Source organism: Sabethes cyaneus, chromosome 2, assembly GCF_943734655.1.
Source record: "Sabethes cyaneus chromosome 2, idSabCyanKW18_F2, whole genome shotgun sequence".
Lineage (NCBI taxonomy): Eukaryota > Metazoa > Arthropoda > Insecta > Diptera > Culicidae > Sabethes > Sabethes cyaneus.
In genome coordinates, this window is record NC_071354.1 from 62,647,021 (window position 1) to 62,669,524 (window position 22,504).

General features: G+C 40.0%; 1 protein-coding gene across 1 annotated transcript in view; it reads right to left on the minus strand.

The window, feature by feature from the left end:
- LOC128738119 (heterogeneous nuclear ribonucleoprotein L) overlaps window positions 1–22,504 on the minus strand; it is a 456,878-nt gene that overhangs the window by 344,760 nt on the left and 89,614 nt on the right. The window lies entirely within an intron of this gene.

Consider the following 22,504-nt stretch of genomic DNA (forward strand, 5'->3'; position numbering starts at 1 on the left):
AAACTTTGGGGCGGCGGAGGCTTTCTACGCCAGACTAAAAACGAACGTTAAGAGGTTTGGGTTACAAATCAATGCGTCGAAAACCAAATATATGATAGGAAGAGTCTCCAGCGAAACCCCACGAGCCCCCCTCCCTATTCACTATTAACGGCGATGAACTGGAAGTGGCTGGTAAGTTCGTAGATTTGGGATCTCTGGTCACCGCCGACAATAGTACGAGTAAGGAGATTCAACGACGCGTGCAAGCTAGTGGTCGAGCCTACTTTACTCTCCACAAGACGCTTCGATCAAGGCGCATACACCGCCGCACAAAGCTGACGATGTACAAAACGCTAATCAGATCGGTAATCTTCTACGGACTTAAGACAGTAACTTTGGTTACGAAAGATATACGTGGCACTTACCGTATTTGAACGAGAGGTGTTGGGAACTATTTTTGACGGAGTACAAATGGACAGCGAAGAGTGGAGTAGGCGTATAAACCACAAGTTGCAGACACTACTTGGAGAGATTCCCATCGTACACCTGGCGAAAATTGGGAGACTACGGTGGTCCGGCCACGTCGCAATGGTGCCAGAGGACTGTGCAGTGAAATCTGATCTCTTCAACAAGTCCCCTGGCACCAGGTATAGCGGGGTTCAATGTACTAGATGGCGCGAACAGGTTGAAGCCGACTTGCGTGTGTCGAGACATTCAACGAATTGGCTACGAATAGCCCAGGACCGATTACAGTGGAAAGAGGAATGGACATCTCCAGGGCAGTTTTTGTGAGAAAGCTGATGACATGGGAAATGGATTCCGCCTAGAAACCTAAGAATTTGAAATATTTTGAGACTGCATGCAATACTAGCGCCAGCGTCCTGAATACGAACCCATTAAAGACTCCCCATCCAATTGAGTTCATGGAGATCTAACTGGCCAGATAAAAAAAATACACAAATGAACACCATGCGTCTTCATTACACTATCAAAACTTAATTTCCTCAAAAAAAATTATTACAAAACAAAAAAATTATACCTTTGTGAATTCAGAAAAAATAAAAAAAAACTAGGCTCTTTTTGGTCTTTACACTCCTAAAACAACAGAAGAGTTGATAAAGCTAATGCTTACTGCAGTCAAATAAAATCGGTATAACAAAAGTTTGTTTTTCCACTAGATGGATTGAACTGGTGTAGTTTTCTCTTCAGAGGGAAGTGAAAATTGACAATCTTTTATGCGAGATTGCAGCAATAGAACAAGTCTGTTACTAATATCAAAACATTGGGTATAAACGTCTTTAAGATTTGACCCTTCCTTATCGACAGACTTCGCAGCCGGTTATTAGAGTACAGGACAATTACGAGGCTAGTGCAACGACCCTTCGCAGCACTCTAGCAGCACTAATATCTAACTAATCGAGCCCATCGTTACCAGAAATTATAAGATTTTTTAATAAAAGTTCGAGTATTTCAACAGTAGAAATTTGGTCATACTCTTTACACCGAATGGTTTTTAGAAATTGTTAAATTTTATTGAGAAACTTCATTTTAAGCAAGTAGCAAAATTCGTTCAAATCGTCTGTCAACGATCTCCGCCATAATAGAATAAATATAAAAATGCTCTCATTTATTCAGCATATAAAATTAGCTTTAATTGCATGTTGTTAAACCAACTCGTGACTGGTCGATTGTACTTCCACGCCGTTTATCCTAACCATTCAGCTATGATAGAGCTCATAACCATTACACAGTGGAAACGATGGCTTCAGCTGAATGGTTAATCTACCATTGTGTCTCTTGCTGGATTAGCTATATGAGCAGCACAGCGGCAGCACTGGCAGCAGCTGACAGACGAATCGATTCGCAGCTACATCGTACAAATGGTAACATCATGTAATCCAGCCGAACAACGATCGACTGACGATGGGACCTGTAGAGGTGGTCAATGCATTTCAAACAGTCGTCCAGTTCCCGGGTCTACATAGCAGGCAGCATAACGCAACCCCCGTCCAATCTGTGTGGACCAGTCACCATTTCGGAGACCCTAAGCTGCTTCCCGATTAGACAGAATTAATAATGGCGTACATTGCAGGTACAGTTTGTTGCCAGCAAGCAACCGACTATCATCGGCAATGCTACTATCAACAAGCCATGACACACTAAACTGCGACGACTCCACCACTAACTTTATCTTTCTCTCTCGCTAGGTTATGCGCTCATGCATGATAATCGGTAAATTTACCTTATAATTGCCAACTGGGGAGGTACCTTTTTTAATTGCAAACCAGCCGGTCCCTCCGCTACCGTAGGAGAGAAATTGTAGCAATCGGGCTTACGGCCCGAGTGCGCTTACCACTTTTGGACCAATTAGCTACGGAACACCGAGTCGTTCGAGTGCTGCCTACAACATACAGACCAAACCACCAACCGGCAGCAGCAGGACCACGAAGCCGATATGTCGCGAATTGTTACACGATAGGGGGAAAGTGGTTTTCCCTTTTAATGTGACCAAATGCGCGCAGTGCAGCAGCAACAGCAGCAGTCGACGACCTCTAGGAGGCCGACGGAGCAGCCCCTAACAGTTGGTTTGAAAACTACCTACATATTCAATTTGTCAAGATTAATTGAGAATATGTTAAGTGGGACCATTCAAGCTAATAAGTTCACAGATCCCAACAGGATTTCGAACCCAGTTTCGGATGCTTCGTTTGTAGAGGCAATATTAATTATCGAATTGAACCCGAAGAGCCATTGAGAAATAAAACTGTATTTAAATGCAGTTTATACATTTTCCATTTGAACTACCATTAAGCCCCTTAGCCCTTAGGCAGAAAAAACATCAAACCTTTGTACATATCAACTGTTGAAAACGTTTCTGACGTGTTAAATGTAGACCCACTACAGTGGCAGGTAAGAAAGGGTCCCTACTGACGGGGCGTGGAATGCGCAGAAAATACTTGAAGAAGAAGAATTCAGCACACGGCTCTATACACCGCACCGCGTCGTCCGCCTTTGGCAAAACTGAACTATTTTTTTCTCGCATTACTTGGAATGAAAGTGTTGTAATAACTGGTTGGATAGCAACGATGACGACGACGTACGAGACGTGTATAACTAACTAATAGCTGCTAGTGATACAAAGTATCAAGGTGAATAAGATTCAACGTTAAACTTTGCACTCGAATAAGTTTGTTTGTCGAATGTGAATTATTTATCGATTCACGGAACTTTACCAGCATCGAGTTTTTGTTCTGCGCTAGCGATATCTACTTCCTTGCACCATTGCTATACCATTTGAATCTTCAATTATAAAGGAGAAGTACTGAATCAATACAAAACAGATGATAGTACCAATTCCATATATTCCAGACTAGGCTAACCAAATGTGAGCAATGTATCGAAGATTTCTACGCTACCAAACAAATAAAAGGGTTCCTAGCTAGTGGTATGTGTGCAGGCTTGACGTAGGACGACGAATGTAAAGCAATTGATCTCTTAAGGTGGAAATCAGGGATATTCGAATATAAGTCTTTAATAACAAATTATGATAATAACAACTGGTTACCTATGAAATACTTAACAATGACAGAGGCGGAGTTTGCATGAAAATGACTTACCGATGGACGAACAAGCATTCCTTTTTCAGATGCGTGCGATGGTGTGATAGTAAATAAAATGCAACAAGAACTGTTAAAATGTAAGTGCGAGAACTTATTAATTCTTCAATTACTAGTTTTGGTTTTGGTAGTCCTGATAAGGACTGATTGAGTTTGAAATACTAAGTTGAGTTTGAAAATCTTGTCCCAAAAGTCTGCACCCTTCTTAAGATACTTTAAAATACTTAATTATATAATAAAGATACTTTCTTACTTTAATAAAGATACTTTCTTACTCGGGCGCCTTTGTCTATCACCTACCCATCTGTCAATAATGGAAATTCCCAAAATACAAGAAACCAAACTCTTTTTCCTTATTGGGACATCACTCATTCCCCTCCCCCTTCTAAGACCTGATCCACAAATCGTTTCGGGCACAAATTTACCACAGGAACGTGTTGCTCGAGCCACAGATGCTGAAAACTGGACCCTTCCTTATCGACAGACTTCACAGACGGCTATTAGAGTACAGGACAATTGAGGGGGTAGTGCTACGATCCTACTGACTCTTTCTAGCAAGCACGGTCTAGTCTATCTTCTATCTAAATACACTCAAGTCGCTTTTTACGCGAAGGATACGTCCCACATAAATTCCGAAAATCATGTAAAAAACCACGTAAATTCCGAAAATCGCGTAAAAAAAACCGAGTAAATTCCGTAAATCGCGTAAAAAACCGCGTAAATTCCGAAAATCGCGTAAAAAAACCACGTAAATTCCCAAATTCGCGTAAAAAAACCACGTAAATTCCAAAATTCGCGTAAAAAACCAAAATTTTGCGTAAAAAAAACTTTGTGGTTTTCAACACCACGCGAAAAAATAGACGTTTTGAGTACATCCGCGTAAATTCTGAAAATGGCGTAAAAAAACCGCGTAAATTCCGAAATTCGCGTAAAAAAACCGCGTAAATTCCGAAATTCGCGTAAAAAAAACACGTAAATTCCGAAATTCGCGTAAATATAGTCGCGTAAAAAACCGCGTAAAAAGCGACTTCAGTGTATACACAAGTGAATGTGAGTGGGGGAGAGGATCCAAATGAGTAAAAATAGCTGCTTTTATCTTGCATTCAGATCAATAACAGTTGTTTAAGTGACAAAAGGACAAGAAAGGAGGGGCCTAAAAAGAGCATTTCTTCGCACTTTTCGCTGTTCGCTACATATTTACCGTTAAATTGTTTTAGCAAATTTCTGGTTCCTTATCGAGCTTGATCCAGTCAGTCGATGGCCGCAAAATCTGGAGATTATCAGTCAACGTTATCGCAGTTCCTTGTTTCCACTGTCCCTCAAGGCTGCCACCTTAATCCACTTTTTTTTCTTTAATAAAATTATAGAGCTCTCATAAACAGACGATTCAAAACTGTTGAGCGGTCAATTCCGGTGTAGTGGTGAGCATTCGCGCCTCTCACAGAGAAAACCGGGATTCTAATCCCAGCCCCGCAGAAGTCACGAATGACCCAAACTGTTAAAGTGACTATAAGCAGATAAAAAACAATATTTGAAACGGTTTAAAATTATTAGAAGCCCGACTACATATATTCACACGGGGATGTGAAAATTTTTCATTTAGTGTGCTGTCTATCGGTTGGATTTGAGCTTCTAGTGCCCAAGCCCGCCATTTGGTGGGATAAAGGTATTTCTTTTGGATTGAAAGCCAAGATAAAACTAGGGCACTGCAGGGTGTTCAAGAGCACTTCATGTACAGCTCTAGCTGGTACATTAACTTGATCACAAACGAATGCAAGAAAGCGTTGCCACTAAGGACTGACTTGCGGTAGAACTCTACAAAAATGGTAACGAATTACTAGCGACGGCAATGCTTTAATAGTTCACATAGAAACGACGACAGGGGGTTCCCCATTGGTATTCCTTTAATTTGTTTATAAAAGTTATCTTGAAATGTGAAATAATTTTCTTCCATACAAAGCTGAGTCAATTTCAAGTAGGCTTTAAGGTGATACGGTACTGAATCCCAACATGGCCGGAAAAATGGCGTCCTTGTGAAGTTATAGTATATAAGATATCCGGCCATGTTGGCTTCAGTACCGTTTCACCTTAATGTTTGTTTTCCACTCATTTCCCCTACATTCTGAAAGTAACCAATTTTCAAAAAAAAAAAATGCGACTTCGTTCATCGGAATGCTAGGGAACACTAGGCCGTTACATGAAATGAAATCATAATTTCCACTGTTTCAATGTTACCTTAAGTTATCAAATTATCAATGAAATCTCCTGGACTCCTAACAAACCGACGTAAAAATTACTTTGGCATAGCTTTTTTTTTGGTTAGATTATAGTCACTTTAACCAGTTTTGGGTCATTCGTGTCTTCTGCGGGGTTGGGATTTGAACCCGGGTCCTCGGCGTGAGACGCGTGAATGCTAACTACTACGCCGGGACTGACCCCTTAGGTTAAAATTCTTTCACTAGCTAGTTTGCTAATTTTAAGGTTAAAAATTTTATTGTAGAAATAATTGTCTGTATTTGCTATTGAAATATATTAAATTGATCTATGTAAAATGTAGATTCCACACCTGCAACTATGTTATTTACTGCTGGATTTGATTTGGGCCAGTTTTATTAGTTACTAGCTTACGCGACAAACTTCGTATTGCCACAAATTAAACTGTGTTGTACATAAATCGTGAATTTCGAATGATCTTTGTCACAATTTCGAGTTTTGCAAATTTCTGAGGAGTTCAACCTTAGATGATTCATTTTGGCAGTTACGTATTTATGAAAGACCGGGTAGTTTAATATACAAATTTGAAATTTTTCTCCAGAGTAAAAAAGAAAATAACCCCCGCCCGTCGCTTAGCCAGATAAAATAAAGCAGATAGCATTCAAATATTCGTCGTGATTGTATAACATTTCGCGAAAAACCTTACGCGGAATGTATCATTTCACGGAAAACCTTTTCATGGAAAATACCATTTCCGGGGTGCCTCCTCACCTTACTCACTATCGCTCGTTCGGACCCAAATAAAGAAAAGTAATAGAGGTCAGTAGACCTAGGAAAACAAAAAAAAACCTAGACAAATGTGAGTTCTGCGGGGGGGGTGGCGGGAGCTGCAGATGGTTTTTGATGGCCTTGTTACTGACTGTCACGTTTTATGGAAGAGTCCAAAGTTTCTCGAACTCGATTAGTTTTCGAGTTACGCAAAAATTTCTGTTTTATTTGTATGAGTCTTTATCCCCCTACGACAGGGGTGAGGGGTCTCAAACCATCATAAAATAAATTCCTGCCTCAAAAATCCCCCAATGGCAAATTTGGTCCCATATGCTTGATTAGTTCTCGAGTTGAGGAAATTTGTATTTTATTTGTATAGGACACATGCCAAGTTTGGTTCCATTTGCTAGATTAGTTCTCAAGTTATGAGAAAATTTGTATTTCATTTGTATGGGAGCCCCCCCTCATAAAGGGTGGAGGGGTCCTAATTCACCGTAGAATAAATTCTTGCATCCAAAAACCCTCTCATGCCAAATTTCAGTTGCTTGATTAGTTCTCGAGTTATGCAGAAATTTGTGCTTCATTTGTATGGGAGCCCCTCCCCTTCTTAGTGGGGGAAGGGGTCTCTAAGCATCATAAGAACCTTCCCCGGCCCCTAAAACCCCTACATGCCGATTTTCACGCCGATTGGTTCACTAGTTTTTGATTCTATAAGGAACATACGGCCAGAAAGAAATTCATTAGATATAGATATTGTTTTCTTCCTAATTTTATGGCTTATTTTCGGTAATTTTTCGGTTTATTTAGTTTTGTTTTTTTGTGTGTTGGGTATGAAATGGGGAAGGCAACTAGGGAGAAGCGCCTAACATAGCTCTAGCCATCCCCCATCCCCTACCTAGCGCCTCCACGTGGCCATAGCTGGAAATACTTCAATTTGTATAATTGAGCAATCAAGCTAGGAAGAGCGGGGTCGTGCGGTTTTCAGTTCTTAACCTTACAAATGTAGTTTTAGGCAACCATTAAACCACACGACTTAATTCTCAAGTATTACATGTTTTAAACTAATATTTTTGGCAAACTAATCTATTTTTAGAGGGCTAAGTAAGGTGCTATATCCTTGACCAATTGCAGTCTGGCTTCTGGTCTAAATGCCATTAGTTCATCCCTGAGGGTCCGGAGTATTACTTAACCTTTATTAGCAAAGATACTCCCAACGACTGTAAATAAATCATTATCTATGTATATGGGAAGCGTTTGGTACGGCAGGTCCATGCTTTCTTCCTTCCCCTTGATGATTTTTTTTTGTCGGAAGGTTTGACCACTGCGACCATTGTTTTGATCTATTGTGGTATTCCCTTGATGATACATGCTGCGCAGTTGGCCTGGCCGTTGACAAGAAAAATAATTGATTCAAGTAATCGTCATTTTCCAGGATGCCTTCAAGAATTGGCTGCGTTAGTGTGAGATTAGAGATTAGATTAGATTATTTAGTTTTGTTGTATGTGTTCCTTTTTCAAAACTATGTTAACCTATATTTGGGGAATCTGGTGTTGGGGCAGAATTTCTCAATTGAGTTCACGCAACTTAAAAGTAATGCCAAAACAAAATCAGTAACGTGTCAAAGCGTTTCTGATATGTTGAAATCGACCAGCACTTACTGCTGGAGCCATCTATCAAGAAATAACGTGAACTCAGTTGCGTTGCGAGAATATTAAGGGTTAAAACAATATACGTGCTTTCATGTATAGAGTTAATTACATTGGAATTAAAGATTCGAAATGAAGGAATGGACTTTTGTATCAAAATAATAGTTAAAAAATGTGTAACAACATTTTCCAAATGATATTTCTGGAAATGCTTGCACTCTAAGAGTGAACACAACTCTCTTAAATAAAGATATTCGAATACCTTTCCACGTGCGTTCGATCAAACACCTAGATAGATATAGCGCATCATGTTTATATTTATTATTAGCAAGCCTCATCAAGAACTGATGCCGTCAATTCTCTAGCACTAAGTATACCATACTAAGTTAGAATCAGATTACCTGTTAGTCACCGTTAATGGAACGTCAACGATGAATTGATACAACGCACGCATTCGTACGGCCTGCATGCAACCACCACCCATCGACGGTCGGTTCCGTTCCGTTGACGGTGGCTGACGGCTAATATGAATCGGCCGTCACTCAGACGAGCGATAATTCTACGTTTCCGTTCGAGCTTGCCATTCACATCCGGAATCCGTCCCTACTGGATGTGCTGCAGCAGATCACGCTTATCTCAAGACTTTCGATCGAAAACAATTTATTAACCCAGATTTGAATAGCTTCATCACGTTGTTTGTTGTGAGGCAGCAGAGACTCAATCATGATCTACCTCGCTCCTGGTTCGCATCATTCAGCCGTCCGGTCCGGTCCGTTCGTCCGGTCGACCGGCCTTGGCATTCTATTTAACTTACACGGCAATCCGACGCACACGGTTTAGAATAATAAATAATAAATCAAGCGCGAATAAAATAAACATCAGACTTCCAGACGGACAAGGAGTTGCGAAAATATCTATCTAATTCTAATTCAATACCTAATGTTATTGAATTCCTACCCGTGAAGGTAGTTCTACTAACCTATACATTGGTATAAGCATCCAATGATAGACGAAGAGGTCTACTGCTTTGGCTTAAATCGATTAAGTGTCCAAGAAAACCATCCAACATGTGAGAAATTCCACACCCTCTCTGTACAGTGCTTTCCGTTTCAACTTGTACATTCCTTCGACCTTCGCTAGTTGAAGTTTAAAATGTACGACACGTTCTTCATAGTGGGTTCAAAGATGAAAAAAATCGATTGAATTTCACAACTGATGAAATCAATTTTTCTACGGCATGGCAGCTGAACTGAAATAAAATCGTTTGTGATCCTTAGGAGGAACATGCATAATTCATTAAAACAAAATAAAAGAAACGGTTCGAAGCTCAAATCTACCGACCGAGCATGGTTTCGCAGCGCTATTATTTTCAAATTTAGGTCAACCTGCGGTGACACCGCACCGGCACGGATCCATGAAACGAACTTGAAACAAAAGTCACCTGCATCGGCACAATGATACACAAAGACTAACCGCCCTTTCGTCGCCCCAACCGAAACGGTTTTCAGTGTCAACTGCCGACAATTATTCGCATCTTCGCCGGTAGCAAGTTTTTTAACTGTTTCTGAAATCAACCACCATGAACATGGTAATGTCGGCGGTAATTGTTGTAGGAGGTAGAAGCAATTATTATAGCCTGTTGCGTTTCAGCACACTTAAGCACAGTGCCAATCTGAGGAAAAGGTTCCGCAGGCTCGGAAAATTTATGTGTGTGTGTCTGTGTGGTAGGGGGTTGATCTAACTAACGAGCATGCTAGATTATTATTGAACGCAGCCAGCCACTATCGCTCACTCGGTTATTTAACAACCTCTAGTTAGGCCGATGACGCCTGCTTTTTTTTCTTTTTTGATTTGGCGTTAAATCAGCGACAATTTCACACTTGGTGTCATAATTAATCTACCTCGTATCGTTTACCATTCGAATTCAACCATTCACCTCGTATAGAGATGATGAGTTGATTTGCTGCATGCCACACCAGAGGTGTCTATATACCTAGCCGCCGCTCGGTGGTCAAATCGGCGAAAAGAAAGCGCACGCGGAGAGCGCAGTCGTATGCTCGAGTTGCAAATTAGCATGCTGTCACGGTGATCCGGCCGCTCAGCTTAACAGGTAATCCGCCGTAGGCAGGTTTTAATACCTACTCCGCAGCGAACGGCAGGTGACTGATGGGGGCTTACAGACGATGTTGTTGAATTTGGACCGGCACCGGCTGCTCTGCTGCACCCTTACCCGGGAGGAGGTTCCTGCCTGCTGCGCTGCGGCGTGGTCTCGGTAAGCTTCTGTGTGGTTGTTGTAATTCTATCCACCGGGTGACACCGATTTACATCGCTCGCTGCTGCAGCATTGAGCAATTATTATGTATAAAGGTGCCGATTAAACCTAATACGGAGAAAAGTGAGAGCTGGCCATTCCAAATGCGGTTCTAACCGGTACGCTTAATGAATTAATTTTTTATTGTTTCTACGATGGTGAACGGGAACGATAGAAGCGGGGTCTTTCTGAAAAGTACGACTGTTCAACTTTAACATTGATGGGGAATCCAAAATTGAAATGCAGAAACAGTAATAAAGCAAATATGTCCGGTCTTACTGAGCAGAATGTATTACTCATATTATGCTATTTATCACAACCTATACCTAACAAGAACTAAGTATACGATTCATAATTTCTAGTTATGTGAATTAACTGTAACTTGAAGTCGGAGGTACACTGTACGAATGAATACGAATGAATATTAACATTTCGTATCTGATCCAGCGCTATTTTCCAATTAGTCATCGAATTCCGAATATCGGCAAAAAAAATCTCATCCAGTATAATCTGCTGTGGTCTGTTAGATGATAAAAGCAGGACTGTCCTGCTCTTTGTGAACCGATTTTACTTATTTAACCGAACCATCTCATAGGCCACTAATTAATTCAACAATTTTGTAGAAAATAACAAGCTCATTTGGCCTCCTACATAACTCTTACAAAATTAGCTTGCTTTTTATTATATCTAATCTACTCGTATCTGTCTCTATACAAAACTAGGTATTAGACTACCTAATATAACGGGCGGCAGTAGTTTAGTGAGTAAAACATTCGAGTAGTTACCAACTGAAAGAGCGTGAATGCGAGCCCCACCTGTCATTGCACAACCGTATATATTTTTGGTCTATACCAAAATTTTCCAGTTCATCCAATTAATCAACCTTCGCATTAGACACTTCCTCCTTTTCAAAAATGTTGAATTACAAAACATATTTTTGGATTGGACTTGTGAATTGAAAGTTATGCGCAATTGTGTGTCGTGTGTTAATGTATTAATTTATAATAATTTGTAATGATTTTAACCACAAAAATTTATCTAGTTTTAAATATTTCAGTATCAACCGGGAGATTTTATTACTACGAATATATCTGCGAAATTTCATAAGAATTGTTTTACAGGTATAATTTCTGATATTAAAATTGTTGATTTAAATCAAATAGAATGGCATTACAAAAAATTATGCATATCTAATTCTTTTAAAATTGTTTCATTTGGCGTTTGGTATTTTTTAGTAGGGTACGGGAGAGTATTATCATCACGCTACTAATTTCGGCATATATTACCATTTTTAGCAACACTTTTCCAAATAAAAACTTTGCCGCTATATAACAATACTGAAGCGAATGTAGCGCTCATAGGCTTTAATGTGTTATAATTATTTTCATAAAAATGTAAGTAGTTTGCTTAATTTGATTCAATAAACATCAAAACCACTGTTTTTCCACTAGCACGTAACCAGGCTGAAAAAACTAGCAGCAATCGCTTAGGCGTATCCGCTCTTGATGATGGTTTGGAAAACACACAATTATGATCACGTTTACTTGTTCTAGAAACTAAACAGCTGTGAATATGCTATCACAGAACAATTCTACTTCTTTTTATCACGGAAGAACACAAAAATTCCCCTCTGATATGAAAATGTAAATCAATTTTCATTCACTAGCCATTAGCAGCATTTTGTTTTAAATTCCAGCGTATGGTGCGTTATTTACACTACTACCAATATATGTGCTGACATATCTGGTATTTGAGTGACAACTGGCGCTAGTGTATATGAACGATTCAGTGATACACTAGCGCCTGCAGCAAGCTGTTGTCATTGCAAAACTAATTATCTTCAATGAGCCCGGAATGTAGGCAATAGCGAGAAGTTATCTATCGGTCTCTCTTTTCTTGTCTCTTTTGATCTGTTTTTGAAAAGCATTTAATTGCTGTGCTAGCTATTTCGGCCTGTCGGATTTAAAAAACACAGACACCACTATAGAAAATGGGCTCAATTTAGCCGCAGCGACTTCATCATTTCTCACGACTATAACTCAAATTCAGTAGCGTTTTATTAAGAACAAAATACACACCGATATTCAGTAAAAATCTTGTCTCGAATAAATATAGTTTCAACGTAGTTCTTGAATATTGTTCAGGCTATCGCTTAATGGGCTGGAAATACCCACCCGTACCCTACTTTAGCAATCGTTGTTTTGCTAAACTTTTCTTTTTCAAATTATTTGTTTTTCAACAACTGAAACGATTTCATGATTTTGATAGTAAAATAAAAGGTAATTTTAGTTTTTATAATCACTGACTGTCAGTAGAAATAATATGTACCGTATTTGGTGCGGTGATGCGGATAATTTCTGAATGTCGATGCATAAAACTCATGATGATATCACAGTCTCACGGTGTAATTGAGTGGTATTATACTGTTCTTTAAACTAATGACTAAACAGTGCTTGATAACTTTCGCTACCAATGCATTGGGTTTATAACAGAAGAGTCTGGTATTCCAATATGTGTCAATGACATTTTAAGACGACATTAATAAGGGTCATTTCACCGTGTAATCGACCTTTACGGATTTTTACCAAATTCAACCAGAATATTTGTTTTGGGTCAAAAAGCAAAAATCCCAAGTTTGGTGCTGATTGGTCTCTCCCTTTTATGGGAGCCCCCACTTTTATAAGCAAAAGTCTTGTTTTCCTCAAGTCCGCTTATTTTCGTTTGCTTATTTCTCCGGAAATATTAAGTCTAGAAAGACACTAGTTACACATATTTTACACATATTTTCAAAAAAAATGGCCAGGGAATTCGAAGGAATTTTGATCTCAAAAATTCTAACTCCATTGTATTCCCCAGATTAACTCCGACTACAAATTACGGATATTCGTAGAGGCTACGACTACTGCGAACCATAGCAGAGGGTCCAAAGCCCCGAAAGAGCGGAAAGATGGGGGGGGGGGATTATTGGCAGCTACGCTTAACAAGTAGTCGTTATGGCTCCTACCTTTTGTCCAATGCTGGAAGGTGCATGGGTCGAACCAAGCTATAATCTGAGATTATAACCGGATTCAACACTAGTCCGAATGTAACATAGGCCCGAATGTAACACATGCCCGAATTTAACACTAGCCTGAATATAACACTAGCCCGATTGCAGCACGAGCCCGAAAGTAACACAAGCCCGAATGTAACATTAGGACCGCAACCTCCGTAACCGCAAGGTTGCAGAATCTACTTTGATGAGCGAAACTTAGTAGAATCAAAACCATTCTACTTAAGGATGGGATTATTCTCAGGTCACTCATTATAAATCCTTCGTGCAGAATTTTATATCATCCTGGTGATGCTTCTTATAGAGTTAATAAACTGAGTAATTCTCGCTGAAACGGGGCCACTACTGACACGAGGTCTTCAAATATTAGAACTTTTGCACTTAATTGGTTGAAAATGGTTAACAAATAAAAAATACACTTTTGATACTTCGAAATAGTGGACCTCTCGTTCGCCAAGGGGCCCCTAACAGTTTCAAAAAAAGTTGAATTTTGAGCAAACCTTGAGATCGATATCTTGTGATATTTCATCAATTTGCCATGAAACAACTAACAAATGACTCGGTTCTGTAAAGAAGAACAGGGCTTTCAAATGGAGTAAAAATTTTTTGGCGACCATCTTGTATTTGGTCGCCATACTGGATTTTGTCAAAAAATCGCCGTTTTCACCGTAAGCCCCCCAACCGATTTTCATTTTAAGACCACCATTGGCAAGCTGAGAAAAAATTCTACAAGAAACATTCATAAAATTTGGTGTGCAACACGCTATGTCCGAGGGTATTTATTATTTAACTTACATGCACCTCAGATTTCTCTTCACAGGATGTTAGTATTAGTCCAAACAAATAATTTTAAGAAGGTCCTAAAATATTCTATCTTGGGTTTTTTGCAAAATTCAATTTCCAAGATTATTTAGGGGCCATCCCCTCTCAAGAGATGATATCCGTTGTAATCGACCACCTCCGATTTCAACGAAATTTGGTATAATTGTTCATTCCGACACCACATTTATTTTCCCAAAGTTTTGTATGGATTGAACAATCACCCGTATTTTCGAAAATCTGAAAAAAATGGAGAAGCGTCACTGCAAGGGGGATTGATCAATCCGTACAAAACTTTGGGAAAATGAATGTGGGGCAGGAATGACCAATTACACCCAATTTCGTTGAAATCGGAGGTGGTCGAATACAACGGATATGATTACTTAAGAGGGGATGACCCCTAAATAACCTTGAAAATTGAATTTTGTAAAAAACCTAAGAGAGAATATTTTTAGACCTTCTTTAAATTAATTGTTTTGACCAATACTAACATCCTGTAAAGAAAAATCTGAGGTGCATGAAAGTTTAAGTGCCTTCGGATATAGCGTGTGCAATGGCATTAACTGAATAAAACAACCAGTTATTTGTAGCAAGGTTCACAATTTTCATATAGTTATTGTGATATTTCTAAAATTAGCTATGAAACAAACTACAAACGACACGGTTTTGTAAAGAGGAGAGATAGCGTTTATAAACGAAGTGAAAAAAATCGGTGGCCATCTTGGATTTGGCCGTCATGTTGGATTTTATCAAAAAATCACCGTTTTCAGCATGAGCCCCCCAACCGATTTTCATTTTAACACCACCATCGGAAAGCTGAGAAAAAATGCTACAAGAAACATTCATCAAATCACATGTGTAGTGGCATTGAATGAAGGAAACAAGAATAAGACACACAACAATAGTAATTCAACTGTTGTTATTAATCGTTATGTAAACTTAATTTGAAAACTAGCTCCGCTCTAACCTAACCTATAAATACTGAAACAAAAGACCGCCGCTTATTCAGTTCGAAAGTCGCAAAATTTTTACAAAGGTCAAATCGATCCGAGGACTAGGGAAAACTAGCTATAGTAGTCAGTGGAACTAGGAAAACGAATAGACCTAAACAGATGTGATTTATGCGGGGGGCGAAGCCTGAGAGTAGGCTACTTATATTGTAAAACGTACCTCTCGTTTCGACGCCCGCTCATCAAATCACCCTTTCAAGAGTAATAACATGGGGGATAAATCGTCGTCTTTTCTCAATCCTCGTCGTGTCTCGAAAGGACTCAATATATACATAATCTGCCATAGCTGATCCGATCCAGTGTTTCGTATGCTGCTTTGAAGTCAATGAAGATGTTCTACTCCCAATATTTCTACTGTTGGATGGTAAAATCTGGTGAGATCTGTTGGATGGTAAAATCTGGTCCGCAATGGCGCGAGCGCCCATGAATCCCGCCTGACAATTCCTTACGACTCCTTGTGCTATCGGAGAGAACCGGAGTAACAGGATCTGGGTGAGTACTTTGTAGACGACGTTAACCAGCTCTATGCCTTGATAACTACAGCAGTCTGCATACCTGGTTAACCTTTTTGAAACTGGAACAAATACTCCTTCCATCGATTTCTACGACGGGTTTTCTTTCACTCAAATCTTAGAAATGAACCAGTATAGAGCCTTTGCCAGCGTTTCCTTCACAATTCTCCACAAAACTTTTTGATGTGAAATTTGGTGATGTTTATAGGGAGTTGTAAGCCAAATGACAAACATTTTATAGAAGTTTTCGAAATGCCTCCAATTTACGAAAAATATCATCAAAAACCTTATATCACTATTGCCACATCATTGCTTACTCTCCCTAAAAAAACAGCATTTTCAAGAAGACTGCGACAAGCACGTCTCGCAAACCCATAAGTTCGCTGCTGATGTGACTTTTGTTAACCCATCAATTCATCAATTAATCCGGCCTGGACTTATTTTTGCAGCAGCTTTAAAAACCGTGTTTACTATACCAAGCGTCTCGTGCCAGGGGAGACTACATAGGAGAATTGTCCTGACCGTGTACAATCGGAAGCTGAACATATTTCTTCTGGTTTTGGGATTCTGGATGTTTGTTGCAATTTGTGCCGATTTTACCAATCCATTCTGGGCCCTCCATGCACCGCAAGGATCACCTTTTCTATCACACAATAAGGGTAGGCATCATCACATTAATGATTTGCAAAATTTGCACAAAAAAAATTTGCAAACAGCTACCGAAATACGCGTACCTGCAACAGGATTAGCGATTTTTTATTCATTTTGTTCTCGCCGTATATAACATTTAAAATATTCTAGCACTCTCAACACGTAACAAAACCGTAAAACATAAGCGACCTTGATACGACGCCATACGAAATAAATTACCATCCTACATGCTAGACGGGGCACCTAAAACACATTGACCCAGTAAGCACAGGTTTCATTCGTCAAAAGGTGTTATTACCCTTTATCCATTCATTAACAGAAAACTAATTTGTTTACGTTTACATTTACGTATCAATTACCGTAATGGCCGTAGTCACGCTTCGTTTGTTCGTGGGCAATGGCATGGCACCTGCTGAAGCATAGAAGTTGTTTACAAGCGGAAATAGAGCAAAATCAAGGGTAGCAAAGTAAACCGGTACCTTTGACTGGTGCATAAAATTCGCCCAATGGCTATTTTTCAAAAACCATTCAACGTGTAATGTTCCCGCAAAAGGTTAGGTAATAAACTGATAATTGAGGCCTTGACACCTGAAACCACAGTGCCATATGTGAGGAAACGTAATAATTGTACGATGAAAATATTAATTTGCAAATTATGTAGATTTCGGGAACTACTCTACCAAACGGAAATGAACATAATGGTCCAATTTGGAGTGTTTCTTTGATTGATTTTCTGCATGCAATAAAACCATTATGCAATATGCTTCTAGAGTAGAGCGAGGTTCGTTATTCAAGCAATGAAACGAAAATATTGTGTTTATGATGTTCCTACACAATTTTCAGTTCTTAAGTTGTTTAAAAGGATTTGAATGTTTCAATTAGCAGTGCATGCGACCGAAAAGAAAAAGCGCGCCGCGCCGTGCTCAGAAAACCTCTTAGAGTGGGCAAATAAAACTTTAAATTCCACGAAAGCCGCAGGATTAAAAGATTAAAGGCATACTTTTTGATGCACCGAAAAACAATTTCCTTCACCATCAAAAGAAGGTCAGAGAACCCAAAGTATAATTATCGTATAATTCGAAGAAACTGTACTCAAGGGTCGAAACTTGTCCGCTTTCTCTTTCCAAAACGCAATTTCCGAAACAAATGGAAGCGCGAAAATTAAATGCCAGCGGCTGTCAACTGTAGGTATTTACCCAAGTTTCTCAGCCCCGAGGCAGTGTTGCTAAATTGTTCTAGTCATTCTTGTTTATATAATTTTAGCAGACAATTAATACCTCTAAACCTATAGTTACCATGAATGCGGCCAGTTGTTAAACACGCGCATTCACCCCGAAACAGGAGGTTGAAAATCATGACACACACACTGCTCGTCGAGACCCTCGCATTCTCTTCGCTTAACTATCAACATTCATTCGGTCAGCCAGACTATACCGACATGAAATTACCCGAAACCTGTCTACCATCCTACCGCAACGTGATTTATTGGAATTATTCGCGTGAATTGTGCCACCGGCAACACAGCTGCTATCCTATGCTGTGTGCTGATCATCTAACAGCAAACTCCTCGCAAAAACTTTTGTCAACTCATTCCTGCCAGTAACAGTTGGTACGAGTTTCTAACTTGGAAAAAGGCCCATCTAAATTTAATCCCCTTCTCAGCTCTAATCAATCTAATTAAAAACAAAGCGTCTGTGAAATGTACGGACACTTAGTGGGAAAGGCAGTCAAAGTTATTCTGAATAAATTAAAAAAAGAAAAGTATGCGAATGTTCGACGATAAAAAGAAAACCCCAAAACAACTTCAGGAAGCAATTTGCGACGGTGAATTTATTATCGCATGCACCAACAAAAGTAGCATCTTTCGATGGAGACGCCAGATGGCCGGTACAAAGCGGTTGGTATGTAGTAAAAGTATGCATTGTTTCTACCCGTGCTATACGCACTACAAAGGACTGAAGCAGCACAATCATTAGCATTAACCCAGGAAAACCGAATAAATTTATAGAATCGGCCTTTGGTCCCGCTGTGGTACACAGCGAGCTGTCAGATTCTATTTTCTGATTCGACCATCAAACATTAGCTACTCTTGCACAGGGTGCCAAGCCAGCCAGCGGAGGGAACCGGAACGGGGACGACGGTTCCCGTCACGGCTCTTAGGTCGTTGTCTGCGTGATACACCTCGACACCAGTGTCGCAGCACACCGATCATCGTACGACCCTCTGGCAGAGATAATGATACACTCAGGCGTATTAAGGAAGACTAGATGGCTAGTGTTTAATGTTGATTGAAATATTTTATTTTAAGAGAGGATTCCGGTTACTCTACCGGTTGCCAATGAAATGATGGTTCTCGTCATTCTCAGCTCTGTATAATACCATCGGACACCATGATCTGATTTACGACCGTATCTTTAGTCGAATGGCGGTCTCTTTGGTACTAACTCTAGAAGGCCGGCTTAGCTGGGCACTACATATCGTCCTCGGATGGTCGTTTGCTACCACATTGATGACAGCAGCTCTGCGAATGTCGTCGGATAAGTCCCTGTCCGTTCGTTAACACTTTACGGGCAATTTTCCGTCCTAGAATCAAGTGAGGGTTAGTAGTTGTTGTCAACCATCCTAACCCTCTAATAGAACGCTTCCGATCGACTCTCTAGTGTTAAGATGTGAAGACATTAGTTTTAATTAGACGCCAGAAATCGTTCCTAACTTGTACGAAACTATCGTTTATAAACTATTGAGGAGTCTCAAATCGTTAGAGCAGCAAGAAAGAAAAGTTTTAATTTTCGCACAACCGGCAATTTCTGCTGATGGGAAACGAAAATAAAATGGAATTCGAACTCCCCGTATCGCACTATCAGACACAACATCCTTGCAGCACAGCACCGTTCGAAAGGAGCTCCACTGTCGAGGTCGTAGTCGTAACAACGAGTCGGATTAATTATACAGACTAACTACCTATAAGCAACAGATGAGAACGTGTGATAAAATCGATAACTGCTGCTACGGGTAGTTTACACTATACTCGAGCGATACTGCGAAGAAGTTTGAAACATAACAAGCTTCTTTTGATTTCACCTTTCCTAAGGTTGTTGCACATACCTGAAATGAAAAAAGAAAAAGCAACCATTAGATTAATCATGGATTGTATTCGACAAAATTTTGAATTGCTGATACTTTTTTAGACCACTGCGACCATTATTTTGATGGTATTACTAGTATTTAAATTAAGGTTTTTTTATAGAAAGATGTATCTTTAATCAATACAAATTATGTCAGCAGTAAATTAATGCGCGAAAAACAATTTCAGCTCTTCTTTTCAGTAGAACTGAAAATGCAGATATTGCACGGTTCTCAAAATATACCATTCATTTTAATTCACTACCCAAATAATGACTTATGAATTCATGTTTCAATGGATTTTTACCACTTGATCTTTGTTGTTTCGAAACTGTGTTTTGTTTTGACAAACTAAAGTCGCCGATGAACCCAAAGACTGTTAAATTCTGCTCAATTTTTGCTACAATATTTTGGCTACGGATAGGATACCGGCTTCGACAGAACGTAGAAAAATCCTTCATCAGCTTTTCCATATCGTTTCTTTTGTTTACCCGATTCATCTAACCCAAGTCTCCGTGAATTTTTATATTAGGATGAGCGAAAGCCCTGGTGAAATCCTTTTCAAGGGGGCATTAAAAAAGTAAATGGTAAATATGAAACTATTTAGCAATAATACAAATCATGGCTTCCAAATGCCAATATTAGGCCGTATGAATAAAACAGTTTGCTTTGCTTTTCCCGTGTAAATCTTATGGGAGAGTTTATTCCAACTGTTTTAATCATACGGCCTATTAATTTGAATAAGGAGGGATAAAAGTCCGTTTCAATAATTTAACACCACAGATTCTGCGTAATTCAACAGCATTGATGGAAGACTTTTATGACGGCTTGAATCCAAACGTAAACACTTGTTTATAAAGCATAGTTGTTGAGTTGTGGAGTGGAAAATCTAATTTAGGGCGGTTTGAATACAATAATTCTTTACGCATCAAATCAGCGATATCAACTGGAAGACTATTACCTAGTAAGCTATTAGGAGATAAAAATTCCAAAATTTTAGTTGCCACCCGTTATACGAAGCTTCCAGATGAACAATCAATCTTCGTCACCAGAATGGAATGATCGACGCCAAATATTGTTTTCGCTGGTCTCTTATCCGGCATCGTTCCTACGTGGACAGTCCATTGTAGTCTACCCTGTTGGAATATATCATGATTCATGCGCCTGCACCACACTCCTTCTTCTAATATGCCGTCAAGAATTGATCGCAGAAACTTATGCTCAAAAACGCCAAGAGCTCGTCAGTCGTTCTCTTTCAATGTCCACGCGTAGTTGCCGTAGAGTACCACGGGGAGGATTAGCGTCTTATAGAGTGCGAATTTTGTTCGGAGTTTCAGGTTACGGGACCTCAGCTGGCTACGTAATCTAATAGAAGGCCTTGTTGGCAGCCGCTTTGGTATGCTTCCGCTTCTCTCCACGCCTGCCCTTCGAATAGCACCTGCACCTGTAATGCAATGTTGAACAACAAATTCGATAGTCTGTTACCTTACTTCAAACCATGTAACATCACAAACGATTCCGATGTCTCACCCGCTATCATGACGCTTGATTTGAAACCACCATCAAAGATATCACGTATCAGCCTTAATCAGTTTTGTTGGAAAATCATGTTCAAGTATAATCTGCCACAGCTCATATCGTTTAACTGAATCGTACGCCGCCTTGAAGTCTATAAACAAATAGTGAGCCTGCAAGTTGAATATGCGAGATTTATGGAGGATTTGTCGCAAGATGAACACTTGGTCCGTCGTGGAGCGTCTCTCTCGAAAACCGCACTGGTATTCGCCAATAAAAATTTCCTGCAACGGCTTCAGTCTGAGAAACGGGATGCGGGAGAGAATTTTGTATGCAGAACGGAAAAGAATTGTGAGCAATGGCCAAGCTGTGAAGGCACCAACACAAAAGGAGGTTAAGAAGGCAATCAGTGAGCGGAAAAACAGTAAGGCTGGAGGGAAGGACAGTATCCAGGCTGAACTTCTAAAAGCGGGGAGCGAGCGGCTATAAGAAGTAATCCACCGGATCATTGCCAGAGTCTGGGAGGTAAAACAAATACCGGAGGAGTGGTTGAATGGCCTCATTTGCCCTATTTTCACTCGACTCGGTTGTAAAAACTAACAAGCAACCGTAACCTGTTCTGTAGACTGAGATCGATAGCGGAGTCCTTCGTCGGCGAGTACCAAGCTGGTCTACGTGAAGGTCGCTCCACGACAGATCAGATGTTTGGCCTGCGTCAGTTATTAGACAAGTTCCGGGAGAATAACTTGCAGACTTATCATCTGATTATGGACTTGAAGGCGGCGTACGATTCAGTCAAACGAAATGAAGCGAAATAAGTTACTCCTAGTCGTGCAACGCTGGCTGGGTCAAAATCATAACTCAGCCGCTTTCGTGACTTTAGAGGGACTAAAGCAAAAGGATAATCTCTAATCTATCATCACAAAATCTTACATGCTTCTTGGTTTTGCGGATGACGTTGATACCATCGGAAATAGCCGCAGAGTAGTGAAAGAGGTCTTTAGACCTTTTAAATGGGAAGCAGTGAGATTGGAACTTACCATTAACGCCGCAAAAACGTGTACATCGGTTGCTGGCACGTACCTGGGAGACCGAATGGTGTTAGTGCCGAGGTGAGGTTGATTGAGAAACGATATGAAGTTTTGGAGGAACTCATATACCTTGGTACGCTCGTAACACGTGACAGTAATGTAAAGCGCAAAGTAAAACGACGAATTGCAGTGGCGAATCGGGCTTTTAATGGATTACGCAGCCAGCTCCTGTCCCGTAGTTTGGCGGTGGCTCTCT